Source organism: Apis laboriosa, unplaced genomic scaffold, assembly GCF_014066325.1.
Source record: "Apis laboriosa isolate Shangri-la unplaced genomic scaffold, ASM1406632v1 scaffold112_cov148, whole genome shotgun sequence".
In the NCBI taxonomy this organism is placed as follows: Eukaryota; Metazoa; Arthropoda; class Insecta; order Hymenoptera; family Apidae; genus Apis; species Apis laboriosa.
This window is the reverse complement of record NW_025220865.1, coordinates 4,779,973-4,793,846: the sequence shown is the minus strand read 5'-3', so window position 1 is coordinate 4,793,846 and position 13,874 is coordinate 4,779,973. Positions and strand designations below refer to the sequence as shown.

The following is a 13,874-nucleotide window of genomic DNA, read 5'->3' as shown; positions in this document are numbered from 1 at the left end:
AATTTTTTTATTTTTCTCGAAGACGATGAAAAGATCAAAAATCGATTCGATCACGTATTGATATTTCTAACAAATATCATGATCGATTTATTTAATTATTTACAGAGAATATGGAATCTTCCGTCACAAATTTAACGAATTTTCTTATTTTTGTCGAAGACAACAAAAAGATCGAAAATCGATCCGATCACGTATTAACCATTGCAAAGAGGTTGACGTTTCTAACAAACACCACAATCGATTTATTTAATTATTTACAGAGCTAAGCAATTTTTCGAGAAGACTGAATCCTCTGTCATAAATTTAACGAATTTTCTTATTTTTCTCGAAGACAACGAAAAGATCGAAAATCGATCACGTATCACGATATTTCTGACAAACATCACGAACGATTTATTTAATTATTTACGAAGCTAGCCAATTTTTCGAGAAGACTAAATCCTTCGTCATAAATTTAACGAATTTTCTTATTTTTCTCGAAGACAACGAAAAGATCGAAAATCGATCACGTATTGATATTTCTGACAAACATCACAAACGATTTATTTAATTATTTACAGAGAAGATGGAATCCTCCGTCACAAATTTAACGAATTTTTTTATTTTTCTCGAAGACGACGAAAAGATCGAAAATCGATCACCTATTGATATTTCTGACAAACATCACGAACAATTTATTTAATTATTTACAAAGCTAGGCAACTTTTCGAGAAGACTGAATCCTCCGTCACAAATTTAACACGGAATATCGAGAAACGCTCAGGGAACAAGGAAAGGAAAGGGAGAAGGGAAGGGAAGGGATACGCTCGAAAACTATGAGCGAAATGTATTTTCAGAGAGAGAGAGAGAGAGAGAGAGAGAGAGAGAGATCGAGGCGTCTCGCGATAAGCGGTTATCAGAGTGTAATTCAATTACTGGTTCCTTCACGGTGCCCCGAGCGGCATTGTTCAATTTTGTTCCTTCCCCCTGGCCGGATCGTTGTCGGGGCAAAGAGGGAACTGATTCGTTATCGCCTCCCCTCTCTCTCTCTCTCTCTCTCTCCTTTCGCGACCCGGCCAGACGCACAATGGTGTTAAATAAGAGATAAGCGAGAGTGAGTGCTGATATCATACCACTCCGCGACCGACCGACGACAAGTTCGTTAATGCGAATCCCTCCTCCCCTCCACCTCCCCTCCGCCTCCACCTCCGCCCTCGTTAATTAAACCAATTAAACGGCGAATTTTAACCGTTTAGCTCCAGCTTTTCGTCCGTGAATCGGGCTGCGTGGCTCCGTTTTCCATTTATTTATTCTTTTATTTATTTTTCATTCCATCCCTCTTTTCCTTTTTCAGAGAATCGCACGCGAACTTGGAGAATGCGATTCGAGAAATGAAAATCTTCTGCTTTCATCGCGCTTAATAATATGACATTTTGATTTGGATTGGAGTGGGGGGAAGGGGGAGTATGCACGATTAATTATGAGCCAATTGCAAGTAAATATTGTCGAATCTTTTTCGAATTTTCTATATTTCATTTTTTCGTTTTTTCCAGGTTCGAATTAATCGAGGATTATCGAATTTTGATTTTATCGTTCAATCTCTTGAATTTTCTTCACGAGTTACTATTATATTTCAACAGTTTTAAAATTACGATTGGACACAACCGTTGAAAAAAAACTTTAGAGAAAAGGAAACTGTTCTCGCTTATATTTTACAAGTGATTCGAAATTTGAAAATGACACGCGAAATTAAAAATGGAGAGTCGAATCGATGGGCAGACATGTGTTGGCATAGGTAACTTGGTTAAGCTTCACGAGTTATTGAACCTTCGCTCGGCTCGAAACGAACGGAGAAACGAAGGAGGCGAAGAGGGAAGACAACGACATGCGAAAAGTTCGGTGGCGCGAAACTCTTTAACGACTCTTACACGTGGAGAAATTGCACGGGTATGCACGAAGGAGGGGACGACCAAGATTTTAAGAAATTTCTTGAAGAATTTTATTCTATCTTATCTGTGTCACTTCTTCTTTTTAATGGCGGGAAAATAAATAAAACAAAAAAGAAAAGGGAAAAATATTTAATATGCTCGAACCAATAACAATATGCGAATTAATAATATGTTAAATAATAGAAAGTTTGGCCATTTTTTTCTCGTGTCAAAAAAGAAAACGAAATTAACATAATAATATTATGTTAATTCTATAAAAGTGAGGAGAAGTTTGTGAAATACGATTGTTTATAACTTATATTAATTTTGTTAACTAATGTTAATTCTATAAAATCATAATCTTGGAAAATAAATAATTCGAGCTTTGAAGATTATTGCTTAGAACTTCAATCGAAATTCACGTCACCTTAAATATCTTTTTCTTTTCTTTTTTTTATCGTTTATTCAAAACTGAGCAAAGAGCAAGAAATCGAAACCGGATAACACCAGGTTGCGATAAATTGAAAGGAAGGGAAGAAAATCGTTAATCGCGAGAGAAGACCAGGGCACTTTACGCGAGGCTCTAATTGGCTGCAGAGACACTGGTTGGAGAGGCAACCAATTAAAAAGAGCTGAGCACAGAGGAAAAAAAGCTGAGCGGGAAAGGCGGTTGTATAATCGATTCTCAAATCGGAGGCGCATCGAAAGTAAAGTTGAAAAACCAAGTCGCGGATCGAGCCTCGTTCTATGTACATTTCGTTTATTTCGTTGTTTTAACCGCTCGTTCGATTTAAAAAAATAAATCGCGACATATTATTATTTTATCGATTCGTTTATTTGCGTCTCATATCTTTCCACCCTAACGAATTACGATATTTTTTGATACATTAAATTTCGATTGAATTTCTTTTTATCCTTAATCAATTGACACAAGAAATATTTTCTTTTTTTTTAATATTTATATAAAACTAGAAACGATATATAAATTATTATTGTTAAAAATAAAAAAAAGACATTGGAATTTATCGAAGGAAAATTTAAATTTATCTCGAACGAAAAATCTTATTGAAAAAAAGATTGGTAATAAATGTTTCATTGGCAAGAGATATTAATTGTGAAGCAATTATAAATATTCAAGATTCCTCGGGGATATTTCCATAAACACGTCTTCGCGACGCAAGTGTTAGGCGATCGAGGTGCGCGGTTCCAGATATAAACAATTTTTTCTTATCGTAAGAATTGCCATATTTCTGAGAAATGTCCTTTCAAAGTGGATATATAAAGATCGACGAAACAATTTTAAACGCGCAATTATAACATGGAAATAAAAATTTTCAATATTATCCTTATAAATTTTTAAAAATCGAAGAAAATCTTGTATTAATTCGAAACAAAATTTAATTGTAAAAATATTACTTTCTGTGCTTACCAATTTGTCTCTTGTACATTGTTATTCTTATCGAGTTGAAGTGTCGGGCTGTTGAACAATTTATAGTCGAGTAGTAATTTCTGTTGCTGCATTTTTCTCTAACTGAACGCTGCAATTTATATAAAATTATTTAATTCGAAGGGGTAAATATTGTCAGGAATCAAAAAAAAAAAGAAATAATTTCTCTATACATTCATGCAAAAATTTTTCTCAAAATGTTCTTATTAATCAAATATAATACCTATTCTCTTACTTTTATTACTATCTTATTACTTTTCGACAAAATTTAATATAAGCTGGATATTAAAACGATATTACGTAATCTAACGATACGACATTAAAAAAAAAAAAAAAGAAAATATTTTAAAAGAATCGAATCGATAAAAGTTTTTCCAAAATAGAATAGAAAATTTATAATTTCATTTATTCACCGCGCATACCTATCATTTCTATATTCCCAATGAATATACTATTCCTATATCCCATTCAACCATAAATCGATAAAGAAGCGTGGAAAAGAAGATAATTATTCTACTCACCAAAAATTTTTACCAATTTATTACAACGATATATATATATATATATATTGTTCTCTAAACTTACATATATATATATATGTATATTATATTTCACTCGCGGACGAAGAAAAGCACAGAGAATAGGCGAAACAAGTGTCGCGGGATATACGATGCTCGAACCGACGATAAAATGGCAGACAGAAAGTTAAAGACGCGTTACGCCGTCAATGCGCGAGTCAATTCGATTCGAAACACGACCGTACGATTCAACGTGTACGCGAAGACTAAGGAAACGCGGCGAGTAACTGCGTTCTGACAAATAGCAACGTCCTTGGAAATGGATGTTACTACTATCGGTACAAGCGAAATCACAACAATTATAAATCTACGGAGTCGTCCTTCTTCCGTGTGTATCGAAGATGCCGGATTGTGTATACAGGCGTTCGAGTTTCGGCGTCGGAATTCGAGCAAAAACGCTGACCCAGGATCATTTCTGAGGGAAATAAAACGTAAGTAAAACGTAAGTAAGTGTTTCTTTTGTTTTGTTTTTTTCCCTCTCTCCCTCCCCTCCCCTCCCCTCCTTTTTTCTTTTCTCGTGGTTTTTGTTTTTGAAACCACGACTGTTTTCAATATTTTAAAGGAAATTATGAATATTGGAAATTATGAATATTGACGAATATTGAAAATATTTCTTTGTTTTATCGCGAGTATATATAGAAATTTATTTTTTAAATTTATTTTTTATTTCTCCTCCTTTTTTTTTTTTTTTTTTCTTGGTTGAATAATATCACGATAATGTTAATGTTGAACGTTTTGATTAAAAACATTTACTTGACGGGTACTTTGTAAAGTGTAATAATAATTTTTTAAATTTAATCGTTCGTACGATTTTTATGCTGGATAAGAGATTTTTAAAAACAAAAGGTAAATGTAATGAAAATTGTAAAATAATTTTCTCAATAACGGAAACAAATAAATAATGTTATCGAAGGAACTTCGCTTCATAAATTTCAAATATTTTTTAATAATAAAATTACCAATCCTTTCCACTCTTGATTTTATTTCATTCATTCTTTTTCCACGGCAAAAAAAAAAAAAAATACCATGAAAATTGCAACGATTTTAATGCAACCTTCTCTCTTTACTTGTACAACGAATAAACCATCGACGAACAAAAAATAAAAAAAAAAGAGAGAGAGAGAGAGAAGAGAAAAATAACAGACTAACGAAATTAAATTATTCACGACTATTTATTTTCATGTAACCAACGGTAACCAGACTGACTTTTTCATAAAATTACCGAGCATTTAAAAAAAAATAATTGAAATAAATATTCTCTTCATTGTACAGAGCAATGAAATATTTGCTCCAACGACCAATTGTCAGAATGAATATCAACATATATACATATATGTTTACGTATATATATCATAAAAATGAGCGAGAGTATATGTTAATACATCCATCTAGACTCATTCACTGATCAAAAATCATAAATCGCGCAGTTGCGCAAAATTTTCTTTCAATAATCGTAAAAGAATTATTTATTATTATTATTAGTAGTAGTAATAGTATCTTTCATAAACCATACCCATCACTGGGTAAAATAAAATCTTCAATCAAACATCACAACTCGTTCCAATAACTTATATAACTATTCGATACAAACGCGTTTTTTCTTCGATACAATACAAACCAGCGGTTTCCACTTATTCTATTGCCATTACGCCTTACCTACGCCTCCTTTTCAACGTTTAATTACATCGACGGGTGAATATAAAGTGGGCGAGAGAAGGACGCGCGATATTCCCTAGGATTAATTCCCTAGCGCGGTGGCGGGAATTTCAATAATAGCGGATGGACACCGAGAGTGAATTTAACGGTTCATTTATTTTAGAAACAACGTGCACGCATTATTATCGCGTATAATATGACATTCGTTGTTGTTCAGCTTTATGAAAAAGAAAAAGAAGAAAAAGGAAAAAAAACAATGAACATTTCCAACAGCATTGCTGAAATTGCCATAACGAACGGTACAGTTGTTAACGATCGCTTTATCCTCGCCTCTGTAAGCATGTAATTACGTCGAAACGCGGCTGCTTTCTGCCAATGGTAGGCAAATTCTTTCTCGTTTTTCTTTTATTTATTTATTTATTTATTTCTTTTTTTTCTTTTTTCTTCTTCCTCCTTTGGTTTTTTTGGTACTTTTTTCCTTTTTTTTTCTTCTTCTTCTTCATCCTCTTTCTCTTTTTGAGAGAATAAAATACGCGGTTGCGAGCTCGCGTCCAGGGAGGAAGTCGGTGTGTAACTTGACCCTGAATTCGGTTTGGATGGAATTATAATTGAAGCTACTTCATCATGGGATGAAATTAAAGGGAGATGGTTTCGTCAAATTAAAACTGGCTAAAATTATTCGAACGGTTTTATCGAAAGAAGATTTTTTTAGATTCGGAAGAATTTGGAGTTTTTTTTATTTAAGTTTTAATTATAATATTTCGCTGAAATTAGAACGAACGGATAAATATCAATTTATGATTTATTCACTTGCCTTTCTTCGAAAAAAGAAAAGGAATAAAAAGAAATTGATTTCGCGTGAACAGCAAGAGGAGGACATTTTAAAATTTTCTTTTCATAAATAGATCAACAATTTTGAAAAGAAAGAAAAAGAAGAAGGTGAAGATATCGCGTCAAAAATGTTGTTCTTTCGCTTCTTCCCCCAAAAAAATTATTATATTTTTGGAATCGAATGAACGAACGATGCGGAAGAATTTCCGCAAAGGGTGACACGAGTGGGCAAAAAAAGGGGTAGTCTTCAACCGTTCGAGCCGAAGAAAAAAATAAGGTGAAGGGGATTTCGCGCGTAAACCGATATTCCATTTCGAAGCGGCGAGGCGTGGAAAGCGTGGGCCGAGTTAAAAAGGCGGTCGGTCTCCTCTTCCTTCGAGCAACTTCGAGAACTCGAGGAAGAGGAGGAGGAGGAGGAGGACACGCGAATCATCCGGATAGATTTTGAATTCAGAAGTCTAGGAAGAAAACGATGGAGGATCTCTCCAGGTTTGCTGAAGAGTCGCGAAGAATCGGTTTTTTTTTTCTTTTCTCCCCCCCCCCCCCAATAAGAGCGATGTTACGGCTCTTATTTATTTTTTTCAACTTTCTTTCCTATATACTTTGTACGCAGACAGCTAATATATTCCGTGAGACATCTTTGAAGTATCTTTTTACGTAACAATTTTTGTATTCAAAACCATCGAAAAATACATTCTAAATATAGTGTATAAATAGAAAAAATGGTAGAAAAAAAAATTTGATAACATATACAGATATAACACAATCGACAATTGTAGTGAAATTACAACACAAGCTTGTACTTTTTTAACGTATTATTCTGCAGACACGTTTCACTGTACGCATTCCACTACTTCTTTTTTTTAGATGCGTTTCAAAAGAATCATTCGTTACATAACGGGGAAGCGCCCTCCCGCGCATTCACCGAGAAACTACAATTTCCTTTTCTTCCTCCCTCCCCCGCACTCATCCCACAAAGGTTTCACGGCAAGAGGAGCGAAAGTCGAGAATGAAATCATATTTTGTAACCGGAGGACGGAGAGGAAAGTTGAGCCCAGACGGCGAAGCGGAAAACGGCGGAGGCTTGATAACAGGCTAAAATTCGCGAAACTCGCATTTCCTTCGCTCTAAAATATCCCCCCTCCCCTATATATATATATATACATATATATTTTTTCCTTTTCTCAGAATACAAGAATACAAAGCAACGGAACAAACAAAATATTCGAACGGAGTTAATTCGTCGATAATGCCAAAAATTTTTCCAAAAATCCGTAAGAAAAGAAGAAGAAGAAGAAGAAACGTTTAATCAAACGAGAAAGAAAGAAAGAAGAAATAAAGCGAGAAAGATAAAATTCTAACGAAACTCTCCCCTCCTTTCTTTCAACCTATCCAACCTTTCCTCCCCCTCCCCCTTCCTCGAATTTTTGCCACGAGAAGAGAACAGAGCGAGCGAGCGAGCGAGAGAGAGAGAGAGAGAGAGAGAGGGAACTTATTACACAAAAGGAAGAAGCACGCTGCCAAAAGGCGAGGATTAAATTGGTTTTGGAGCGCGACGAAAGTTTCATCCGCGGCGGCCTCGGTTGCTCGCCGTTTAACGAAACGGCGGGATCCTTTATTACAGTCGTCTACTAGGCCTCGCATCCCCCGTGACCCCCACTCCCGCGGCACACGCGTCCTCTCCTCCTCTTCCCTCTCCCCTTTCTCCCTTCCCTTGCTCCTCCTTCCCCTCCTCCCTATTTATTCCGCGTGGAATTTATATTAGGTCGGGCGTCGGGTGAATATGGCTGTAATTGCACGCGAGCGTTTCTTCGAATGGAGCACGCGTTAATCCCTTTCGCGAGCGTGTAATTACAGCGTGTACAATCCCGCGCATACTTTCGATGGAAGAATCTTGGGAGGATGGAAGGGGTGGAATAACACGTTTAACGAAACGTGTATCTTTTTTTCTTTTTTCTTTTTTTCTTTTTTTTTTTTTGAGAAATGAATGTGAATGAATATCAGTGGCTAGGTGTTAAAGATACGGGTCCGTTGAAGACGGATGATTCAAAGGGTTGTTAAGCCTTCAGACGGTCAGACGGACTGGCTTCTTTTTTTTTATTTTCGAGAAATCGTGCAGAATGGAAATAATTTAACGGGTATATAGTTATAGTATATAGTTATATATATTTATATATATATTTATATATTTATATAATAAGTTATATATAGTTTATATATATTTTCGATGGAATATTTTGGAAGGGATGAAACAATATATTTTATGTAGTAATATATTTTTTGAAACGAATGAATGAATGCTACGCACCCCATCTTAAAAGGGAAAAAGTAAATAAAGGACCAACATCCAAAGATTGAGTGGTCTTTGATAGCCTGACAATAATTCATGAACGGCTGTAATTATAATATATAATTTCGTATACTTTTGGAAGGGGTGAAATAACGTGGTACTGTTTTTCTTTCTTTTTTTGAAATAAATAAATGAATCGGTGCTACGCATCCCCTCTTAAGGAGAGAAGTGAATAATAATTAAAAACCAAGATCCAAAGATTTGATAGCCTGACAATAATTCACAAACAGGTATAGATTATTTATAATTTATAATTTTATTATAATTTATAATTAATATTATAATTTCGTTACATACTTTCGATGGAACATCTTGGAAGGGGTGAAATAACTTGATAGTGTATTTTTTGAAACGAATAAATGAATGCTACACATCCTCTCTTAAGGAGAGAAGTGAATAATAATTAAAAACCAAGATCTAAAAATCTGATAGCCTGACAATAATTCACGAACAGGTATAGATTATAATTTCGTTACTTTCGATGGAACATTTTGAAAGGGGTGAAATAACGATAATAGTCTATTTTTTGAAACGAATAAATGAATCATTGCTACGTATCCCCTATTGAGAGGGGAAGTGAATAATAATTAAGAATTAAGATCCAAAGATGATTATTCGAAATTCGTTGAAAAAGTAACTTTTCAAATAAACTTGCTCGAATAATGTTTATACTTCAATTCACGAACACATACAATGTAATTTCGTTACATACTTTCGATGGAACATCTTGGAAGGGGTGAAGTAACGTGATAGTGTATTTTTTGAAATGAATCAACGTTACACATCCCCTCTTAAGGAGAGAAGTGAATAATAATTAAGAACCAAGATCCAAAGATTTGATAGCCTGAGAATAATTCACGAACAGGTATAGATTATAATTTCGTTACATACTTTCGATGGAACATCTTGAAAGGGGTGAAGAATAAATGAACCAATGCTACGTATCCTCTATTGAGAGGAGAAGTGAATAATATTAAAAACCAAGATTCAAATATTTGTTAAGATAACTCGAGTAGCCTTCGATAATCTGGCAATAATTTACGAGCAATTTCCCTAACGCTTTCCAGATCCTCGATTTAAACAGAGATACAGGCATTCAATACGACGATTGGTCCCTCTAATCCTCCCTCCCCCCCTCAGAATGCAATTTCAAGATAAATAAAAAATTGGAGGAAAAGCCAAGGCATGCAATAGTCAGAATAGTTCGATTAGAATGGAAAAGGAATTCGATGATACAGTTTGCAACAAAATACAGTTAAAATAGCGGCATTCACTTATAATATAAACGATTATTCTAGAGCAATCATTCAGACACCGCAATATTCAAAATCGTTCAGTTTCGACTTCTCGAATAGAAAGAAACGAGAATTTCAACTTTCTCGACGATTTCTCGTAAATAACGAATCCTCAATCGTAGAATACAAAAGGATTGTTCAAACTTTATTGAAAAAGTAACTTTTCGAATAACGTTTACACTTCAACTATTAAAAATTTCGAAACTACCTCGAATCTAAGATCTAACCCAATCTAAGATCCCAACCCCATATCTCGTCCTCTTCCTCGAAAATCGAATTGAAAAAAAAAAAATAAATAAATAAATAAAACCTTTAAAAGCATCGTTACGAAAAAAAAAGAAGCATAGAAGACTCGCCATAGAATCGATTATCAAACACCGATCTCCTCCGTAGCTGGAGATAGATGTTCCCTCGCACGCGCGACATGCCACGTAACACGAGACGAACAACGAATAATATTGCGTTACCGTTGTTTGCCCATTACCGCGACCAGTTCTGAGCAGGGCTCGGATCTTTCTGGTGTGGGTAAAAGGTGAGCCGGTTAACGGGCGGAGATAACCGATATCCCCGGCCGGCGTGGGCGGATGGCGAGATACAACGCCGAGTAATAATGAACGCAACGTATGGAACGCGGCGTTTCGCTTGCGCAAATACGAGTAACGCATTCGGTTGTATACCAATTAATTTGTCAGGTATGCAAACGCGCCACGGTATGAAACTGCTTGTCATCGGTGATCATCGATCAAATCGGCGGCGAACGGCGCTCAGAGAGAGGAAGAGAGAGGGAGGGAGAGGAACCAGCCCGATCGCATTATTCGCCGGCGGGGTGGTGGTTGATGGATACGAGGAGAGAACGTTTTGGAAATTCTACGTACGACCGATACGTGTGCCTGTACCTTTCGATCTGCGGTGATTAAACAGCTGCGCTGCGCTACTGGGGGAGAGATAATTCCGCCTTGGAATTGACGGATCGCCAAGTTAAGCAGAGAGAGAGAGAGAGAGAGATGGAGTAAATTCGAAAGGGTTTTAATATCGTATTTTAATATCGGTTTTCAATCATCGATTTTAATCGGAGTGATTTTAAGATTTTAAGAGTGGTTACAGGATTGTAAGTGTAATTTTTTGAAGGAGGAATATAATTGGAAGTTGTGGAGATTTATTATTAAAGAGATCAAGATGATCGAAGATTTTTATCGATCACGTTCTTTCTTTTCTTCTTCTTCTTCTAAATGAATGTGACTATATTAGCAATATATTCTTTATCAACTTGTTACCACAAGGATTGTTTCGAAAAGTTTTGTTACAACTTTTTATAGAAATTTTATACGAAAATTACCGATAAGAATGTACAGTGCGCTGTTACCTATGAAAACTTTTCGAAACTTCATTACCGGAGAGAGAAGTATCTTTAAAGCCTCCACTGCACCGAGTAAATTTTATTATAACCTTCCAAATACAGGAGGAGCATTGTTATGAATGCAACTAACTAACTTGGAAAACTTTTGATATTTACATCGACGCAAAAATTATTCCAACGAATGAATATTCCTTGAAGAAAATAGCTTCTTCCCATTAAACGATTATCCGGAATTTTCATTTCTTTCCTCCCTTCCCCTCTTGAAGATTTCTTAAAAACTTTTCGAAACGATTTCTTCAAAATTTGATCCAAGGGAGATTCGAGTTCGCATTTCAAAATTTGCATACGAACTTTTCTTAATCGATAAATAAACCCCATCCCGATAATAATAATGCATAATGTATATAATAGAATGTATACTTGATTTAAAGAATGAGTCAATCAATGAATTTATATCGCACGTGTTTTGGAAAAAAGATAGGGGAAGTCGATGAAACGATCCCGTGTTAATAGAATTAATTTCAATCAACTCGATCCGCGATGAGCATTATAAAATTTGCTCGATGACAAATTATTTTCACCCTGTTTTCGGGGGTGAGGGGGGAGTGAAAATCGCGGCGGCCATTCCATTATCTTGCAATTATCCCTCATCAATCCGTTTCATCGACATTCATACCGATATAACCGTGGCTCTCGCCATGTTTAATCACGCGTCATTTCGTGCATTAAGTAAATAGGATTACCGTCTAACGCCCGTTATATTCTATTTCAGGCTTACCACAATCTAGGAACATCGACGAACGGTCAACAATATCGCATATTGAGCGGAGAAGACGAGAATCATTAATGTCACGCAAGACGTTTTCTCGATTTCTTTTTTTTTTTTTGTTCGTTTGTTTTTATTGCAAATCGAATTATTAAAATTATTGCTCCGTTGTTATAATCTTTATGCGTGTAGATAAAAAAAAAATTGTCCAAAAATATTAAATTCTTGCGATACATTTCACTTGTTCGATTATTATTACAATCGAATTATTAAAATAATTGTCATTGTAATTTTTGTGTGTAGTCTAGATAAAAAAAGTTGTCAAAAAATATTAATTCTTACGATACATTTCAATTATAATCGAATTATTAAAATAATTTCTCTGTTATTATATTTTATGTATAGTCCAAAAATATTAATTCTTACGATACATTTCAATTATAATCGAATTATTAAAATAATTTCTCTGTTATTATAATTTTATGTGTAGTCCAAAAATATTAATTCTTACGATACATTTCAATTATAATCGAATTATTAAAATAATTTCTCTGTTATTATAATTTTATAGTCCAAAAATATTAATTCTTACGATACATTTCAATTATAATCGAATTATGAAAATAATTTCTCTGTTATTATAATTTTATGTGTAATCCAAAAATATTAATTCTTACGATACATTTCAATTACAATTGTTCGATAATAATTATAATCGAATTATTAATATAATTGCTCTATTATTATAATATAATTTTTGTATGTAGTTTAAATAAAAAAAAAAAATATTAATTCTTACGATACATTTCAAAATTATATATCCGAAAATCTCAGATCAGGGGATTTTCTATAGAATTTCGATAAAATTTAATGTAATACTTTCTTCGATGTTCCCACTTCACGTTTATCGTTATTACACAGAGGGAATCGTTATAAAGAATAATATTCGAGAATCTTTTTCATTCTCTCTTTCAAACGCGGCCCACTTCAAATTTAATACCCCTACAATATTTACCCTTATCTACCAAACTCTTCTTCTTTCCTCCTTTCATCCTCTCCTCCTCCATTTCGCTTCCTCCCTGCTAAACATTTTCGTATCCACTTCGCATTTAACGAACGAATGAGAGGAAGAGAAAGAGAGTGAGAGAAAGAGAGAGAGAAATAAAACGGGGTAAAGGGGATCTTATTTGTAAAAGCTTAACGATAGATCGCCGTTCCGTGAACAGAGCAAAAGGTAATTTACATTCGATTCAGGAAATCGTAGATGTCTATTGGCTAAAGGGCCAGCTCCGCCAGGAATACCATCGACTATCCGGCCTTTACACCGGATATCCGACACCTGCATAATTCTGGTTTCGTTCTTATTACCTACCACCCCCGCCTCCACCCTCCCTTTTTTCCATCGAACTCTTCCCCTCCCACTCTTGGAGAATAGAATCTTTCTTACCCCCCTCGCCTCTAATTTCCATTCTGCTTCATCCATTTCACGCGCCTCCATTTCTCCCTCCCCTAACTCATTCTTTCTTTAAACTTCTTTCGTTCCATTTTTCTTCAACTTTCTTTCCCTCTTATTTTCCAAAAAAAAAGAAAAAGTATTTCTTTCGCGATATAAAATCAAATATTATGTTTAACGATATAAATTCGAGATATTTAAATATTAAGGAAAAAAAAAAAAAAAAAAAAAAAA

At 34.7% G+C, this 13,874-nt stretch overlaps 1 protein-coding gene across 16 annotated transcripts in view; it reads right to left on the bottom strand.

Moving 5' to 3' along the window:
- LOC122714451 (CUGBP Elav-like family member 2) overlaps positions 1–13,874 on the bottom strand; it is a 506,303-nt gene that overhangs the window by 257,842 nt on the left and 234,587 nt on the right. The window contains exon 1 of one of the 16 annotated variants that reach the window (XM_043935916.1): positions 3,337–3,392. The exons of the other annotated variants lie outside the window; for them this stretch is intronic. The gene's annotated coding sequence lies outside the window, so the exon portion shown is untranslated. Of the gene's footprint in view, positions 1–3,336; positions 3,393–13,874 lie in introns of those variants that run through there. 16 annotated transcript variants of the gene reach the window in all.